The 20,215-nt window shown below is 40.2% G+C and overlaps 1 long non-coding RNA gene across 1 annotated transcript in view; it reads right to left on the reverse strand.

Moving 5' to 3' along the window:
• LOC115376794 (uncharacterized) overlaps positions 1-19,630 on the reverse strand; it is a 39,529-nt gene extending 19,899 nt beyond the window's left edge. Inside the window, exon 1 of the long non-coding RNA XR_003929858.1 lies at positions 19,496-19,630. This is a non-coding gene — a long non-coding RNA (uncharacterized LOC115376794). The remainder of the gene's footprint in view (positions 1-19,495) is intronic.
• Between the last annotated feature and the right edge of the window lie 585 nt (positions 19,631-20,215).

Consider the following 20,215-nt stretch of genomic DNA (forward strand, 5'->3'; position numbering starts at 1 on the left):
GGAGATAAAAGTGTGGGAGGGGAAAGGAAGACAAAGGGAGGGGATAGAGAGCGATCTGTGTTATATTTGCATTCATTAATGAAATTAGTAAGAAAAACACCATTTTATGGGACAAAGGGAGAGAGAAAAAGAGAGAAAGAGAGACTCCTCCAGTGTTTTCCTTGCAGATAAATAGTCGTGCGGTCCCGATTCCCACTGGGGCCACCCAAACCAAAAATGTATAGCCTTGTGGTGTGATCATGTCCTCTGGATAAAAGCCGCCAGATGTACGGTCGTATTTGTCTGTATGAGCTTTTTTAAAAAGAAATTTATTTAGTCTTCATCTTCGTTGCTAAGCGCTCATCGCCGTGGTGTTTCTGCCCCTGATCTTCCCGGAGATCACCCGTCAATCAAACCGTGTGGGCGGGACCTGGATTTCCTAGATGATGGAGTTTCTCTTTTCCTCGTCTGTCCAGCTCAGTTCTTCTTCTGCTTGTTTACGCCACGCAAATGGAACGTAACAAAAACAAAAAAATGCGTCGCCTCCTTTGTGCCAGTTTTTTTTGTTTTGTTTTGTTTTGTTTTGTTTTTTCCCCTCCAGGAAACTTTCACTGGCGTCCATCAGTTTTCAAAAACCTCCTCGCCTTTTGTTTTATCCCCCTCAAAACCACAACGCTGATAGTCATCTTGCCCCAGCTTGCTGTCATTTCTCTCTCCGTGTGTATAATAAATATTATTCCTCATAGCAACAAATTTCATAAAAAGGGAGCTGATAGGGGCCCGCAACCCAAGAAAATGTTAAGTCATATATCAGTAAAACAGTATTTTCCATTCTTCCTCAAAGTTTCCAAACTTCTCAAGACCAGGAAAATACTAAATAACATTTCCCCGCAGGTCCAGGGTCACGAGGAGCTCAGAGTCCAAGAAACAATGAACAATCAAGGACGACATGAGAAATCGACGAGGAAAAAAATGGCAGAAATGGCTGAAAGGGAGTGAGGGAAGAGACGGATGGGGAAAAAGGAGATGAAATGATGAAGGAAACAAACTATAAGACAGAAAAAAGGATCAGGAGGAGGACATCCAAAAAAATTCAAGGGCGTTTTTTTTTTTTTTCTGAGGCGCAACAACTGAGAAACAATTTGCCGTTAGCTCATATCACATTTTCACCTCTTAAACTTAATAACTTCAGTCATTATTTAAGACAAATCATAGGGAATTGAATTGTTGCAGCAAATGCAGCCTAATACAATGCAGCATAAAGGAAAACTAAACAAAACACAAACATAAATAAAGAATATAACCAGTTTAAGATAAAAAATATGCACTTACGTATCAGTTTATGTGCAGTATTAACTGCTTACTTGATTACATGATGGATTTCACCGGTGTTGCTTTATTACTTCTGACTTTTAATGTGCTTTTCTGTCCTTTGTGTCATGTAAAATCCTCTAATCTTTGGTGAAAAGTCCTTATTAATAACACCAGACTATCAGTTTGACTTGATTTGACATGAAGCGTGTGTGTTCTCGCTCGGCTTCGTGCCAAATGTAAGACACGCGGGATGCAAGACGAACGACACGGCAACCTGATATTAAAATACTATCGGCTCACACACACACACACACACGCGCTAAGAGACCTTCACGTTAACGTACAACCTCATTTCATCATCTTTTTTTTTTTTTAAATCCTAAACTATATGGAAACATAGCTGGACCCAGAAAAAGGAGGAGAAGGTGGTTTGAAAAATGGAGTTTGGGTATGAGGAGTGAAGAAAAATACATGAAGAATTGTCTCTTTGACCCAGTTTGATCGACTGGGGAAAGAATTCACGACTGGGTTTAGAGAAGGGATTCTTTATAAAAAAATATTTTAAAAAAATAAATCAAAGTGAAGCTCTGATATCAAAGGGAGGCGTAAGGGAAGAAGAAGAATGAAAACAGGTATGATGGATGGATGGAAAAGGGGAAAACAGGATGTGTTGGGAGGAGAAAGGTTGAGAAATTAAGAGTGAAAGTGTAGATATTAAATCCAGATTCAGTTTTCCAAAATCCAAGCACTACCTGACATTTACCCGGCTAGCAACAGGGAGCTAACGAAACAAACGTTAGTATTTAACCAACTAGCACGCTAATTTAGCATCGCAATGTTAACATGCAGCATTCGCCACTGTTATATGCTAATTTCTATTGGATATATAAGAAAGTTTACAAATCACACACCAAAAATCAATGTCAGATTTAGGTTCAACTCAGTTCAGTAGGCGACAACTAACTCAACACACTTGTTTTTTAAAGCTAATTCATCAATGCAGCGTTAACATACAGCTGTTGTTAATGCTAAAGTTTATATTGTAAATGTTAGCTTGTGTATTAAGCAAATGTAGAAAGGCAAATCAAATTTAGGTCAAACTAATTCTCTTTGGCTGTAGTTTTGACGTCCAGGCACTCCAGAGTTGTAGCTTGACAAGAAATGCTAAGTTAATCTGAATGTAGCCTGCTGCTAGCGAGCTAACTAGCCAGCAGGCTACTGGCTGGTCAGAAAAACACAAGCTCAAAACTGTTAAAAATGAATTAACGGCGTCAAACTTGGAGATTACAGGTTGGAAATTCAGATATAATTTCAGAACTTCATTTAACTTGACAACATCAAACATGGCGGCCTTCTTCTTTCATGGAAACTGCTTAAAAACAATGTATTTGTTAACTTTTGAACGCATAATCTGATGTGTACTTCTAGTCAATATGTTTGTATTTCACTCAGATTATAGAATTTAACAGATAATTTACAGTTTCTCCTGGGTTTTTGCTAGCCCTGTTGTAGCTAGCAGCACCACATAGCATAGCGCATCGAAGCTAAAGCAGCTTTTATAACCTCCCTCACCGTGTTCCCCCCCCCCCGTTAGCCTGCAGCGCCAACACAATGACGTCAGAGGTTGGTAATCTCTGGAAATATCCATCTAGCCCCTACTGACTGACGGCCTGGGCTACATTACTCCCCTGCTAACATGCTAACACGCTAATAGGCAAATTAAGAGTTTCAACAAAACAGTTCTTGAGTTCTTTTGTGAAGTTTAAACTGATGTTTTTAGGACTTTTCAGCTTTATTGTCCGGTTTAAAACATTTGTTAGAAAAGTAATCCAATGCACTAAACTACATTAGTTTGATGAAGTAATTACAAGGGTTGGGTACCGAAACGCGGCGCCAATAGGGCACCGGTTCCGACATAAATGGTAGTAACGAGACCGAATAAGAGCAAAAATTTCGGTGCCTCATTTCGGTGCAGCCCCATTGGTGTCCCAGCGTCAACTTGCGGTTGTTGAACGTGACGTCAGTGCCGCTACTCTGGACACTTGTTGATTTCATTTCATTTCACGTCTAAGGAGGATGCATCTGTTGCCACATGCAACAGACGCCTTAAAGCAACGTCATGCGAGGGAAGTAACACGTCGAATTTAATGAAACATCTGGCAACACATGGAGTTTATTTAAAAGCCGAACAATGCACCGCGTTTGATAATCTACGTGACGCAAGGCCGAGCACTTCTACAGCAGCAGCCAGTGTGTCGGCCTCCCCGGACAAATGGAAGAGAGTCCCAGCCCATGATGATGACAGCAGCCTTTCCTCTTCGGGCATTTCTAGTAATTTAATGTCAACCGCAAATCTTGCATATCAAGTAGGCGAGCAAACACCGCTTCCATTCCATCCATGTGTGACAACGTGTGCTATGTCCAATACTTCCATCAGTACACTGAGTTTATCATTACCATATGTTACTTGTATTTATATTGTTTAAAGATTTAAGTTAATATTGTGTTCAGTTTGGCCCTGGAAATAAAAGGGTATTGTTTTTTGACAAAGTGTGTGCATTTTCGTTTTTTTTTTTTTTTTTAAGTACCGGTTTGAGAACCGTTTAAGCACCGGAACCCTTTAAAAAATACCGTGTAGGCACCGGTATCGGATAAAACCCAACCGATACCCAACCCTAGTAATTACAATAGTTACTTATTACATTTTTTAACAATGTAACTAGTAATCGTGAACCTGTTACAATTCAAAAGTAACTTCCCCAACATTGGGCGTAATGTTGAGGGGACCCGGCCTCCAACATGGCCGTCAGAGACACCCATCAGCCCTCTCCTGCTCTCACAGCAGTCGGCCGTGTTTCACTAAAAAAAAAAAAAAAAAACAGCATTTATGGGCGAATTTGTTTTGCAACAAAAAGCGAACCCCTCGCCACAACCTTTGACCCGCAAAGAAGATCGAAATGAAGTTTGTCTGTTTGCCTTGTCAGGGGAATTTTGTTATGACTACTTGTAAATCCCTCCGGCTCGTCGAAGCATGGATGCACTTTGAATTGAAGTCGTATCAGAAAGAGAGAGAGAGAGGGAGAGAGAGAGAGAGAAGAAGAGAGAGAGAAGAGAGAAAGAGATCATCCAAGGGACAGACAGACAGTCAGATGGAGAGAGAAAGTGAGGAGAGAGTGATGAAATGGTGTGCAATGAATATCTGACCATCCCAACAGACACCAAACAGCATGCCAACGTGTGTGTGTGTGTGTGTGTGTGTGTGTGTGTGTGAGAGAGAGAGAGAGAGAGAGAGAGAGAGAGAGCGGATCATATGTGCTGTGTTTGTGTGAGAGCGCACTCGGGATTCCTGTGAATCAAAATGTGTGTGTGTGTGTGTGTGTGTGTGTGTGTGTGTGTACATGCACACTTCCAGATGCACGATTGCATGTTTGTGTGTCGACTTTCCAATGTGTGTGTGTGTGTGTGTGTGTGTGTGTGAGGATGCTCCAGGCTCACATATGTAACCAATTGTCTCCCAGTGAAGGTTAGATGGACTCCACCATGTTACATTAACATGAAGATAAATGGCCCAATTATGAAGCTTCACAACACACTAACAGGCTGCTACTTGTCCTTTGTGTGTGTGTGTGTGTGTGTGTGTGTGTGTGTGTGTGTGTGTGCTGGTGCCATCCACATCTGTGGATGTTTATCACATCATTGAGGAGAGAAAGAGGACAGAGGGAGGGAGTTAGGGATAAAGAGAGCGAGAGAGAGAGAACGAGAGAGAGAGAACAAGAGAGAGAGAGAGAGAGAGAGAGAGAGAGAGAGAGAGAGAGGAGTTAATCAAAATGATTGTGTTCTCCAGGCCAACCATGTCTGTCTTGGCTACTAGTGGAATGATGTTTGACTCATCTTCAGAAACCCAAAACCAGAGGGAGACAGAGAGAAGTGGAAAAAGGGAGCTCGGGCTAAAGAAAGAGAGAGGGAGAGAGAGAGAGAAAGAAAGAAGGAGGGAGAGAAAGGGATGCCGGAGGATGAAGAGAGGAGGGAGAGAGAGTTCGACATACAGTAGAAAGAGAAAGATGAAGATGTAAGACAGAGATTTGCCGCAGATTTCACCGACTTGACGGAGATAATGAGGAAAAAAAATCATTATCTCCTATTCTTTACCTCTTTTTCCCTTTATTCAACATTTCATCTCTCTCTCTTTCTCTCTCTCTTTCAATTAAAACTCATTTCAATTCATTTTCAGCCATTTACATTCAAATCAAGCTCACACAACTCTGTCGGTGCCAAATCTCAAAACACCACCTGGCTCTTAATTCTTTTTAAAGCGCGTCTTTTCAGGTTTTTCCTTTAATGTGACCAGTAAGGAGCTTTAACGACACAACATACATGTGCACATATTAACAAAACACACCACAAAACAAGAAATGTCTATGAAAATAATACATCCAAACAATATCAACACACACGAGTCCTCTTTGTGCTGAAAAGCGGTGAGTCCTGATGATGATATCAGCACTTAATTGTTCATTATTACACATTTAATAACCAGACATGCTGTTTTGGTGCAGCTGGTGCCCTTTGTGTTGTCATAAGGCACTTTGTTTGATTTGAAAATTTTAAAAAATGCACATTAATGTTGCTCGACAGTGAATAAAAACCGTTGCTGTTGTCACGGTGATGCACAAACGAGTGATTAAAGTGGGTAAAATACACCTGCCCATTAAGCTGCTGCATTCAGGGCATTTATTATTTTATGTGCATGTGCAGAAAAATGTACGTCCTTTTGATTATTGGTGTTGTAAATCTGCACACAGTCTCTCTCTCTCTCTCTCTCTCTCTCTCTCTCTCTCTCTCTCTCTCTCTCCTCTCGTTTGTTGTTTCTGTTCACGGCGGAACAAAAGCTTGAGTAGGATGGATGGATGTGGCCGATGGAGAGAGACAGAGAGAGAGAGAGAGATGAAGGGAGAGATCCTGTAACATTTACATTGTGTGGGTGTCACCGACTGAGAACAAGCAAGAAGAAGAAGAAGAAAAGAACTGAAGAAGAAGAAGAAGAAGGAGAGAAGAAGAAGAAACACCAAAGCGACCGGAGTGATTTTTCACCGCAACTTGAAAAGCAAAAACTTTACAGAGAGCAGAAGACGGAGGGGAGACAATTACCGCTGTCATATGAGGCTCTGTGTGTGTGTGTGTGTGTGTGTGTGTGTGTGTGTGTGTACACTGGCAGTACACAGTAGTACTGGCACCGCTGAGGTATCATACTGGTGTCTGCTTTCTATTACATTTATTTATAATAATTTACATGTCAGTGTCGACCGACACGACCACGGAGCTCGTACAGCTGGAGGCAAATAGAACCAAACAGCACAGAACAGAACAGAACAGAACAGAGTAGAACAAAACAGAACAGAATGGCAGAGTAGAACTGAACTTAATAGAACAGTACAGTATTGAGCTGAATACAACAGAAGAGAGACGAACAGAACGGATGACTGTAGCACAGAACAGAATAAATCAGAGTAGAATAAAACAGAGCAAAACAGAATAGAACAGAATACGACGGAGCAGGGATAGATAGAACAGAATTGAATTGAATAGAACAGAATAAGGCAGAGTAGAACTGAATTGAACAGAACCAAATGGAACACAGCAGAACACAGTGAAGCAAAGCAGAGTAAAATAGAGTAGAACACAAAAGAATAGAATAGAGCACAACACAACAACAACAAAAACAATAGAATAGAACAGAACAGAACAGAGGAGAATAGAACAGAACAGAAAAGAAAAGAATAGCAAGAACACAAGAGAAGAGAACATAACGGACAGGAATAGAATAGAATAGAATGGAATAGAACAGGATAGAATAGAATAGAATAGAACAGGATAGAATAGAATAGAACAGGATAGAATAGAACAGGATAGAATAGAATAGAACGGGATAGAATAGAATAGAATAGAATAGAATAGAATAGAATGGTCATTGCGTACCATTTGCACATAACATGTCGGCTTTCCACATGCCATTTAATGTGAAACAGGATAAAACAGAAAACAATAAAACTTACATCTTCACCTTCACAACACAGGGGGAAGTGGCTCACACACACACACACACACACACACACACACACAGTGCACGTTCTGATGTTGGGATTAGAACCGGCAACCTGCAGCTGACACGGAAACGTCTCTTTAATCAAACTGAATCAGGTTTGATGTCGTTGTGTTGTCGGGGCCAAAACGGCGAAAAACAAATCGACGTCGGTGCAAAAAAAGGTTTTCAAAGGCAGACTGTTTTTTTTTTTTTTTTTTTTTTTTTTTTTGGGCCAAGAAAATCAAAAACAAATTTCAATTTACAATTGAGGCATGTATTCAGCGTGTGGCAGCGGATCCATAGGACTGAAATGTGGCTCTGGTTAACACAACCTGCGGTGGAGACGGTCGGAAAAGCACAAACGAATCCTCAAAACCTCAAATATACAGATTCATCGTCGAGGAGCAGATTATGACTCACGTATAGAAGAGAAGAGACCGATAAACACAATCTGATTTCATTATGATGTCGAAAAAAAAAAAACAAAAACAAAACACTGGCTTATGGCGGAGCGGGGTTGTTAACGACGAAAAATATGTGGGGAAAAAGAAAAAAAAGAAAATTAAATCCAACGCGGCACAAAGAGACGCGTGCGAAGCTGCTGCTCGTAAAAAAAGTCACACTCGGGATTTGAACTGCAGTGACCCCCGGCGATCTGAACGGGTGGAGGACGAAGACGAGGACGAGGACGCCGCTCGTAAACAAGCTGAAGCGGGGATTCGAACTTGTGACCCCCGTGCGCGGCGTCCTCGTATTTACGGAGGCATGGAGGTGCCATATGGATCCAGTTGGCCATCAAAGGCCGGAGAGGGGAAAATAAACAGGTTTTATATGATTTCTGTCGCAGAAAGGCGCGGCTAGCTGGTGTTAGTGGGCCACTTTGAACCGCTTTAAACACTCCGCAAGATCTGTGTGTGTGTGTGTATGAGTGTGTGTGAGTGTGTGTGTGTTCATCTAGATGTCTGTTAGGTGTGTTTCTGCCTCTATGTCTGTGCACTTTGCTATATGCACCCTCGCCTATGTGTGTTTGTATGTTTAAGTGTGTGTGTGTAGTCTTTGCAAGTGTGTATGCATGCGTGTGTTCCTGTGCATGTATGTATGTGAATGTGTGTGTGTGAGAATGTGTGTATATATGTGTGTGTGTGTGTGTGTGTATCGATCCTGACTGATGTGGCCTGTCCAAGTGATGTTTATTTTCCACTATAATTACACAGCAATGAAGAACAGAACAGAGAGAGAAAGAGAGGAGAAGAGAGTGAGAGAAGGAATGATGGAGAGAGAGAGAGAGAGAGAGAGAGAGGAGGAGGGGGGGGCAGGAAACAGAAAAAGGGAGGAGAAAACAGAGAGAGCAAATGAGTAAATGAAAAACATGAAAGAGAACGAGAGAGTGAGAGAGAGTGAGAGAGAGATGAAGGGAAGGGGCGAGCGAGGAGAAAGAGCAGCAGATTATTTTGGTTTTCCTGTTTGAGGTCGGGGACAGCTGGGGAACACGCAGGCTCATCCGCCAGCGCCGCGCGATGGGACATTTTTCAGATCTGATTTTAAAAAGGTCACATTTTTATTAGATTACATTGAGATTGCAGCGGATTAAAGCCTAAACGGTGCCAGCGGTGAAACTGGGCCGCCGCAGCAGCACGTAGAAGAAGTAGGATACATCAGAGAGGAGCAGAATGTAAATATGAAAAGAGCAAACGGGGGTTATGTAAGCATACAAAACCAACAGTCGAAACAGCCAAATATATATGTAGATATAAATGTATATATATATATAAGGCATTTTTTTCTTTCCGTCTTGCATACAATGTACAGAGATGCTGTTGCTTTCACTCTTAAAGCCCCGAACTCATTGCTCATTCATCGATTCATTCACTCCTATGATTCTTACTATTGCATTTATTATAAAATAAAGTTGCTCGGTCCTCTGCGTGCTAATCGCTTGTATATTTTCAACCATAAATCCCTTTTTAGGCATTCACCACCTTCTATAGCAAAGGCCAGACTTGCTGTATTAACTGTCCGGTTCATTCTGAAGTTGGAAAATCTGCCTTTAACCCTATAAAGCCTGAACTGTGAAAGAATTGGCAGAAAATTCCAATTTTTTGAAACTGAACCCTTTATTTAGTCCTATAACAAAATAATAATAAAAAAAATGTTATTACACGACCTTTCTGGTGTATGATATATGATATGTACTTGAAGTGCCAATGGTATGGTCCAGGGTGAACAGGGGAAGTGTTCAAAGGTATACAACAGTATTTTGGTCAAGTGTTGATTAAACTGAAAATGAAAAACGGAATTAAAAATGTGTATCATATATGATACAAATGGCTTTATAGGGTTAAATTTTGTGCACCAAACGCAAGGATTTACCTCCAACACATCCTCAAGATCGACTCTCAGAATTCAAGAGCATGATCGCAAACTTCACGTCGCCTCCGTGTGCAGGCGTCCTCTTTTAAATTGTTTAACTTCACGTGTTTCTCTCCGTAAGTCAACGTCACCGTAAACGAGGGAAACGTCAGTGATTTTCGAGGCTTAAATAAAGACTTTGAGTGAACCAAATGTAGAATACGGCTGAATAAAATTGTGCAAGAAAAACTGCTCAGCATTACGATGTGCAAAACAGCAGCGACAGTATCATTTGGTATCATTTGTGCTCAGACTCATGTTCACATTGCCGCCTGAAAATGGCTTCTTGTGTTTATGTGTGTGTTTATACGTCTTCAACTCATGTAACAGATGGAGAAAGTACAAGTACACTGCCTTCAATATATATATATATATATACTTTTTATATTCATATAGGCTGTTTATATTTATTCATATATACTGTTTATAGTGGTACATACTGTTTATACTTATACATAGTGTTTATATTCATATATACTGTTTATACTTTATACTTATATATCTTATTTTTATATTTACACTATATTTACACTATATTTACACTTTTTTTTACCTTGCTTTATTTATTTATTCAGGCTTATACCGGGACCTGAGTACTAATTTCGTACCACTAACATGTAAATGTGAGCTGGTATGACAATAAAGTTCCTTGAATCCTTCAAATCAAGCTCTGATTTTCAAAAAAAGGACCCTGAACAATCATCAAACTCATAATAACAAGTTGAAAATGATCGTTCCAGAGCACCAGTTTCTTTGATTCAAGTTCAAGTGACATCAGAGGGAAAGTGAATCAGCAGAAACATATTTTTGAACTATGTAAGCAAATACTTGTGCACACCGTTTTGGTATTCCCCATCAAGGCACATTTACTTGTTTCTATTTACTTGCTGGAAATTACAAATTACACGCAGCAAAACATCAGCAATCCAAGCTTGCAATTTTCCAGTGATAGGTTTCGCTGAGCTCATATTCTCTGCAACAGAAAGTAGGTCTGCTGCAGATACACGAGAGAAAAATTCAATATGAAAAAAATTACACAGTGCAGCTCTCCCAACGTTCACCCTTGAGCTGCTCTCTTTTTGCGGCTCTGCAAAACATTACAAATATTTGGGATGTGCTGTGGTTCTTGGAAAACAAAAAAATAAAATTCCAAACACAGTAATGAGCAGAAGTTAATCAAACTTGTTGTGAATAAATACTTTTCAAAAAAGGACGTTTATAATCGTTTGTGTGCCCCGTTGGACCGTCTTGAAGGCCTGCGAGAAGCTGCTCCAGTGTGCAGAGTTTCTCCTCACTAAATTATAAATGATGGGAATCAGTATTTTAATAAAACCTGGGTTGAAAAACACTGAACCTATCATTAGAGCATTGGAGTAACATCGGTTTTACATATAAATGTCTTCAGGAAAGAGTTTCCAGAGTGTGATGTCAGTTCTAAACGGCAGCCATGTAAATAGGGTCAGTGGTAATCTTTTAAAGAAATGAGTCCACTTTGTGCAACATAAAAATGAACATGGAGGAGAAAATGAATGGTTACCCTGCAGTGGCTGCCACTGAGGCACGACCGGGTCAACACAGGTCAGAGACGAGTCAGAGACCATAAAAAAAAAAAAAAAAAAAAAAAAGACTCACGAGCGAGCGGACTTGAGCGCTAGAACCCCGCCTGAAGGATTGTTTAAGTGAAGTCCTTTATGAAAACCTGCCCTGCGTCCCCTGCTCTCCCCACCAAGCCAAACAAGCAGCCAGCCATCACAAACACAAAGTGCAGGAAATTTAAAAAAGACAGGGGCAAAAGTACAGCGAGCACTGTGTGTGTGTGTGTGTGTGTGCATGTGTGTGTGTGTGTACAAATATAGGAAATGCCAGCTCTATCCTACAAGTTCATACATAAAAGATTTCATGGCCACAACTGTTTTGTGCGCTGCCCTCTGCATGACAACTACACACACACATACACAGACATACACACACACACACCTCCAGCGGAGTCAACAAGCTGTGTCACATACAAGAAAGAAAACCAGCAACAAACCACAGAACAAAAACCACAAGTTATTCCTAAGGCACCGATTCACAAAAGCACTCGACTTCAAAAAGAGTGAAAAACTGCTGCTGAGTGACATGAAAGCGCCCGAGAGCAGATCAGAGGAGGTGATGACACACGTCACGCCGGAGAAAGAAACCTATCACCGTCGTGGAGGAATTCGGAAAAAACTGGCCTTGTGTTTTAGATTGACAGCCCATGTGTGCTGGAAATGAAATAAACCGTCCCTCCCGACCTCGAACGAGAAAACAGAGATCTTCCACATGGAGATCGATAAAAGCATCACATTTGTTAAGTATTGCCTCTTATTTCGTGTTAAAACACCTGGCCAGGTTTCAGCCTGATGGTGGCGCTACGGGGCACCGAAGCTGACAGGGTTCATCCTCTGTGGAGCATGAATGTGCTTTCCGAATTTCACGGCAGTCATGCCCTGTGGATGGTGAGATATCGACTCTGACATTTTAACCTAAGAGTGATGATGAAAAAATTAGGATTGGTCACATATAACTCCTCGCCTCGACTGATTATAGAGTTCCTATGAATAGGTTTATATGAAAATGGATGTATGGATGTATATATGTAGATTTACATAATGTGTAATATACAGAGATGGGGACTTGAGTCATCGTGACTTGGACTCGAGTCGACTCAAGTCACTGTTTTAATGACTTGTGACTTGACTTGACAAAAAATAAAAAACTTGAGACTCGACTTGGACTTGGGAGTTTAAGACTCGGGACTTGACTCGACTTGAGACACGATGACTTGAATGACTTGATTGTTGTTCATTTCATGTTTTCAGTTTGAATATAAAATATAAAATAGATATCTCTAGCCTGGAATATTACCCGGTATACGAGTGCACGCTGGGAATGGTGGTGTAATGATTGGATGACGACCCTGTCAATCAGTCATGTGAAGGGAAATGGCGAACTGCCGAATGCAAGACCTGCTCAACAAAGATTTGGGACAGCCACGCTACAACGTCAAACTTTGCCCGTCATTTGAAGAGCCATTCTGCCAAGTAAGTGCTTGTAAATTAGCTAATAGCCTATTACCCTGTTAGTCAATATATCAGTAATTACAAAGTCATATTTTTTAAACAGATTGACTAAATTGGCCAATAATATCATTTGACAGTTACTAATATCTTATATTTTCTCTTTATTAAGACCGGATTCTGAAGGTAAGATTGTAATAATGTGACTTGACTTGGACTTTATTTATTTTTCCAGATATTTTATTGTGTGTTATTTATTTATGTGACGCACCTTAACCCCAAGTCAAATTCCTTGTTCGTGAAAACGTGGCAATAAAGATCTTTCTGATTTATTATAGACATGCTGTTATATATGTAAAGCTGGTACAATGTATTGTGTATATGTGTAGAGGTATGTATAATATGTATGTGTATGTGTGAATGTTAGTATGTATGTATGTATGTATGTTGGATGTGTGTAGATAAGTATATGTGTCTGATAATGATTAACTTAGGTCTATTTTGTATATTTGTCTTTATGTGGACCCCAGGAAGAATAGTCTTCATCATACTGAAGACTAAAGGGGATCCGTAACAACAATAAACAATAAACAATGCTAGAGGGTGGGTGATAATGACACCAAAACTGAGAGGGTTCACTCTCTGGGGAGCATGATTACACTCACAAATTGCTGAGTGTAATAATCAGTCATCAAATTTAGAGATACTGTATGTTTCGTACAAGTCAAATGTTTGGCCTGAGGGTGGCGCTACAGGAAAGGTGATAGGGTCACCATAATCAAGAAGAATCTTCCTTTGGGGAGCATGATATATGATATATAGTTAAGAGATATTCTACAGAGGGTATGCAAAGTTTTTTCGTGTATTCTTTGTATTGAGTGACTTCATTTACTTTGTTGTGCTTATTTCCTAAAGATATTTATTTCTCTCTTCTAATGTTGATAGCGATATTTTGTGCAGCCTACTATTGTTCCTGTGCAATGTCTGGACAATCTGCTGCTGTAACAGAAGAATTCCCCAATTTGGGATCAATAAAGTGCAACAAGATCTATATCAATCTATGTATGCAATCACAAAATATAGAATGGAAATCTGCTCATTAGGTTTCATGATATCTTGTGCAAAAGGTCACAGAAGCTGACAGGGTTCATCCTCTGGGGAACGTGAATTTGATCCCCACCTGCCAGCGGGGAAAAAAAATAATAAAGAGTATAGCTGAAGACTCAAATGAACAAGTCCAAATTATGTCTGCACTCTTTTTGTTTGCATATCATGTCACCGCATAAGCCACCTGCAGATTCCAGTGTGCAGTAATACTCATGTTGTTTAACAAACAAAATAGTACCAGGGTAAGAAGTGCTCTGACAGCACAGTAATGCAGCAAAAATCCACAATATATGGAGCATTTGGCATTTAGAAAAATGGTTTTGGCATGTTTTTGTGGTAGAATTTTTTTTTTTTACCCTGTTTGCTGCTGCTGCTCTTGCAGGACTCGCTGGTTTTGTCCATGCAACCGTATCACACTGTTGGTCGTACAACCATCTGTCAAAAATACTTTGATTTGATTTTTACCTTTTTCACTCAAACGTCTCCGCCTCATGTACATTGCTGCATGTCAAGCGCTTTCTGGGAACGGCTGCTGGCATGAAAGAAAACCTAATTATTGATGATTTTCTTAACTTAGCCATCATAAGCCCTCTGTTCTTTGAAGTGCCACATTCTCATGGATATTTTGGAGTCGCCCTGGCAGCTCAGTGAGCAAGAGACGACGTCATGTGTTTGTATTTGTGGTCTGAGATCTGCATTAGGACCTTTTGTCGCTCCTCTTGTGCCTCTCTGTCTTTGCTCCGCGCGCTCTCCAGTGAAACAAAAACGCCATAAAAGTAATTTTTATGAAAAACCAATGACATCAAAACAGGCTTAAACAAGCACCGCTGTGCTGTGCCTCGGGATTGGAATTCTGTCCACATGTTCCCATTTGATCCCTGTTATTGCAGTCACTGCAACACAAATCCCAGCGACATTCCCACAACCACATGACTGGGACAGCCTCGGGGTCAGGGAGACAGTGTGTGTGTGTGTACATGTGTGTATGTGTGTGCTTGCTGTACGTGCATGCAAGCTTGTGTGTGCACAAAATGTTGTATGTGTATGCATTGCTCTATGTGTGTGTGTGTGTATGTGTGTGGTTTCTCCTCTGTCTTTGTGTGTATCTGTGCATTGCAAAAGTGTGTATGTGTGCTTGGTTTCTTCTGTGCATGTGTGTGTGAGTGTGTGTGCGCTCTGCCAGCAGCGTTCTGTTTGATTTAATCTTGTGGTTAGTAGCGGTAATAGACTGTTCTAGTCGACCTCCAGATCCTGCAGCAGCCTCCTGGTGGAGGTGAGGCCTGCGGACGAGCAGCGGTGGGCCCTCTGGAGGAGATGGGCCTCCTGGATGAGGTGATTTATACCTCCACTCCAGCTCTGCACCGGGGCCTATTCCACCACAACTGTTACAGCAGCAGATTTAAAGCGCTCCCAGTACCAAATGGGTGCGGCGCTCAGCATCGTCAGGTCAGCTATCAGTCACTGAGAAGTACACCAAATTGAATTTCAAGCAGTGGAATTAGATTTGTTTTGACTCCCCCTGCCACCAAAATCTCTAACCTGGCAGCGTGACAGGTTACCAAAACTCTTTCCAGTAAAACAAGCTGCTTGTGAGTCTGGGTGACTTTTATTTATAAGCCCTGGTTCACTTGTAATTTGACAACGTGAACCTAAATGGCCCAAATTCAAACACGCAACAAAGTGAGCTTTCCCACTATGAGGGAAAGTTCAGACCAAAAGAAAGCAGGTGTGATGGATTTAGATAGATAGATAGATAGATAGATAGATAGATATACTTTATTGATCCCAAACTGGGAAATTCCCACGTTACAGCAGCATCATCAGTAAAAAAACATAAAATAAAATAAAAATTAAGAAGTATATACAATAGAGACTAAATACACTAAATATATACACTAAAGACAATACAGTTTACAGCTTAAAGCTACAACACAGTACATTTACATGCAAGTAAAGGTTTGTTACATCCAATCCAATGATGACTAAGCCCATCATCCATCAAGAAACTATTCGATGACTTTCTGAAATTTTGTTTGTTTGCTGCATTTAATTTCCCGCCACAAGAGGGAGACAAATCAATCAGAGCCGGGTTGTTCCAAGCTGCATTTTTAAGGTGCAATCACATGTGACGGAAAAACAAAATTCGACTCGATTTGCTCCGCCGTGCACGGGCAAAAGGGTGAATAAAACATTTGCTACCACAGCCGAAGCAAAAGTGGCTTCTCCCTCCTGGTGAAGAGTTCATGCTTGGTGAGGTCTGACCAGCGAAATCACTGAGCCGACCACCAGCACAGAAATACATGGGTGTGGTTGACACCAGTTGGCTGTGGTTCTCCAACATTAACTCATCCTGAGGGAAAGCTTTGTTTTCGCGATGCCCGTCCAGATAATGTTCATATAACACAACCACCTCCTGGCCACGACAGCCATCCTCCTCTTCACCAGCAAAAATAACAAAATTCCTCTCTGATCTTCAGAAAACATTTTCCAGTGGCAAAACCAGCGACCACCCGAGCAAATCAGCTGACCGATTTTTCTGTGTGTTGTTCTGTTGTGCGCCGCCAACACGCTGCTTGCCAGGAATAAAATGTTTTCCTCATTTCGTGGGCGACCACACCTCTATGAGGTGGTCAGACCTATTTCTGGCCAACAAATTGTCTGCGCTTGAGTGAAAACAGGCCGTGACTGAATATGGTGGCGCATTAAAATGATGTTCAAAGTTACATTTTATTATGATCTGCCCATTGTAGAGGGTAGCCAACGACACAGCTTCCATCTGTTGATTTTTATCATCAATGAATGTTCAATCAAGAAAAGGCAGCAGGAATTATTGGAATTATTATCATGAACTGAGCTTCTATTGGTCGAAAGCAGCTACATCACACAAAGCAATCAGTCCACAGACACCGAAGTTGAACCGAGAACAAAGGAGAGAAATGAAATTGCTGCAACACAAGAAATAAATATATTTGTTGTCCTTTATCTTGTTTTGACTGGACTTTACACAGATTCAAGATTCAGATTCAAGATTTATTTGTCACATGCATGAATGTACAGGTACAGCAGCAGTGAAATGTAATTGCAACAACTCCAGCACTGTGCAAGTAAAAATAAAAATAAAAAATAATAATAATAATAATAATAATAATAATAATGATAATAATAATAAAAAATAAAATAAAATGAAATAAAATAAAATAAAAATAAAGATAAAATAGAAAGAATATATGACATTCCTATATACAATATACAGTCATTTATTTGTTTTTTTTTTCTTAAGTCTAAAGTCTAATTTTCACATTCTGTCATTTAAAAGTGCATTTGCCCGAGCTAAGATGCAGTTCTTTCTCCTTTTTGTCGCCACTATGCTTAAGTGCCACTGAGCAAGACACCAAGGCTCCCGCTGAACTCTGACGTCGCTCTGAAGACGGTTATCGTCCCATGAAGATAACTGTGGTGTCAGTTTTTCAGCGCTCTGAGCCAAAACATGGCAACCCTGCACATTTACACCAGGGCTTTTTGACTAAAATTTTTGAAATTTTTGAAAGAAAATTGGGGATGCCGCCTTTATTACTTATGCCCCTAAGCTTTGGAACACACTACCTTTAGACATCAGGGAAGCCAGCTCACTAGACGTCTTTAAAAGAAGATTAAAGACCCACCTTTTCACTCTAGCCTTTAACTAGCTCCTATTTTATTCCACAATGTTGTCTTTTATTGTTTTATTTGCATCTTTTGTTTTATGTCAAATTTTATTTCAATTTTTAGCCTTTTCTTTTTAATTCCACCCTGTGCTGTGTTTTATTCTTTTTAATGTTTTATTTAATGTGTTTTCAAATGTTCTTCTTTTTATTGTGAAGCACTTTGAGCTGCAATTCTTGTATGAAATGTGCTATACAAATAAAGTTTTATTATTATTATTATTATAAAATTTTAGGAGGTCCTCGAAGCTCCTCACTAGTAAAAAGGTCCGAGCCATCACATCTAACATTTCTTGTGATTTATCAGTGACATAAAGTGGCTGTTGCAAAGGTAATATCAGGCTTAACAGAAACACAGCAGCAAAAAAACGTGATTATTTTGAACAAATACAAATTTATCTTCAACACATCTTTGGCATTTTTTTTTGTCTTTTTCTTCTATATTTGCCTCTCCTCCCAGGCCAGCTAATCACTAAAAATACAGGGTGACCCAAAAAAAACAGGAACTTTTTAACAATCTAATAAAACCAAGAGTGATGGAAGAAAAATATTTTATTCATAGTAATTGAAACCTGAAAACATGCCATTTAAGAAACAATGATGGAATATTCATTTTTTAAAAATTGTGCTGCCACTTGCTCATGTCTGCCAATACGCACTTCAGAAATTCCTGTTTTTTTGGGTCACCCTGTATTTGGCTAAAGTTAGGAAAAGGTTATTACGTTTAAAGAAAGGTTTGTCATAATGGTTAAGGTTGGGAAAAGTGTTTATGAACTCGTCCTTACGTGGAGTTTGTCGCTCCTTTAATTCTACAACACAGTGTCATTATTCACAGGACCACTAGGGGTCGCTTAACTCACTTAACTTGGTCATAATAAGCGGCTGTACAAACCGATGGAGTCGTTTTTTTTGTCAGCAAAGAGTTGCTCATTTTATCGCAAAACATGATAAAAGGTACTGAGATCTTACTGAAAAAGTGTCAAATGTTAGATTAGTAAATTAAAAATGAACTTGTGTAACCGTCAGGCTTCTGCTGCCCCGTTCAGGTTAACACGAGTGTGACGTGTGTGAAGTGGCAAACTGGAGTCTGGTGTGTGTAAAACAGAGAAACAGAAGTCAAAGCAATAACACACTTTACAATAGAAGAACATGAACTGCAACATGTGGCCTGTCTGTTAGCGTGTGTGTGTGTGTGTGTGTGTGTGTGTGTGTGTGTGTGAGTGTGTGAGTGTAAAGAGTTCTCACGCTGTAAATCGCAAACTTAAAACTGGGTTCACGAAGTGGCCAGCGACCCGGGATAGCGCTTTCTCATGGTAAACACACACACACACACACACACACACACACACGGCAAGGTGTGTGCGGACGAAGGAGCTAATGAAGAGGTGAACTGTGAGAGAGGAGGGCAGAGGGCGAGCAAGGGTCACACACTGCTTGCTGAGGTTCCCAGGAGTGTGTGTGTGTGCGTGTGTGTGTGTGTGTGAGAGAGAGAGAGAGAGAGAGAGAGAGCAAGAGGAAGAGAGAAAGAGAATGTAAAGGCCAATTATATCTTATTATATCTGCAAAATTTAATGGATGAATGATGGATGGCAGAGGAAATGGAAAAGAAAGAAAGAAAAAGAAAGAAAGAAAGAAAGAAAGAAAGAAAGAATCAGGTAAGCGAACCGCAGCCCTGCATGTCTTTTTAATCACTTCTTCCCTCATTTCTTCAGAAAAGACGAAAGAAAAATGACCACAACCGCTTTCTTTGACCTCCACACCGCCTCTTCCAGGCACACGTGCACACACACACACACACACACACACACACACACACACACACACACACACACACACAGCGCTCGCGGTCACCGTCTCACCTTGGTCAAAGTCCAGGCCAAATATTAACTTTCAACCATCCATGGTCGCTTCGTCTTCTTCTTCTCTCCTTCTCTGATGACATCTTTCCATCTTCTGCCCTCCTTTTATTTCTGTTCTCCCGCTTTTCCATCTTTTCTCCCCTGAAAAAAAAAAAAAAAAACACTTTGAACAGATCCTCCAAAACCTCCAGAAAGGCGTTCAAAGGCCGAGGGGTAAAATATAGGCGAAAGGTGGATGAAAAAAAAAGAAAGAAAGAAACGGAGAGATACTTTACCCTCTAACATGTCAATATTTATTATAAATAAATGAGGATAAACAGTATCAAGCTGTTGTTAATTGATTTTTAGTTTATATTGTTATGAAGCACAAAAAATCTGCACATTAAAAAGGTCATTAAGTTTTAACTTTCTATGTTAAAATCTTGTTTTTTTTTTTTTTCAAACGAGGTTAAAAAAAAATCCGCCAGTGGGATGAGATGATCACTAATCAATTTATTTCAGCAAGTGACAACAAGTGAAACTGTGGGATTATCTCATCCTACCGGCAGATTTTTTTTTTTTTTTTATCTTGAAGAAAAACAAGATTTTAGTGACTAAATGGTTTCTTGCAGTGCGGCTTACAGTGTAATGATCGGAGGTCAGAGTTCAGCCGCCTTGAATTTACTGCCACGTTACTGTGGAAAGAAAGAAAGAAAGAAAGAAAGAAAGAAAGAAAGAAAA

The sequence above is a fragment of the Myripristis murdjan genome, chromosome 18 (assembly GCF_902150065.1).
Source record: "Myripristis murdjan chromosome 18, fMyrMur1.1, whole genome shotgun sequence".
NCBI classification, from domain to species: Eukaryota; Metazoa; Chordata; class Actinopteri; order Holocentriformes; family Holocentridae; genus Myripristis; species Myripristis murdjan.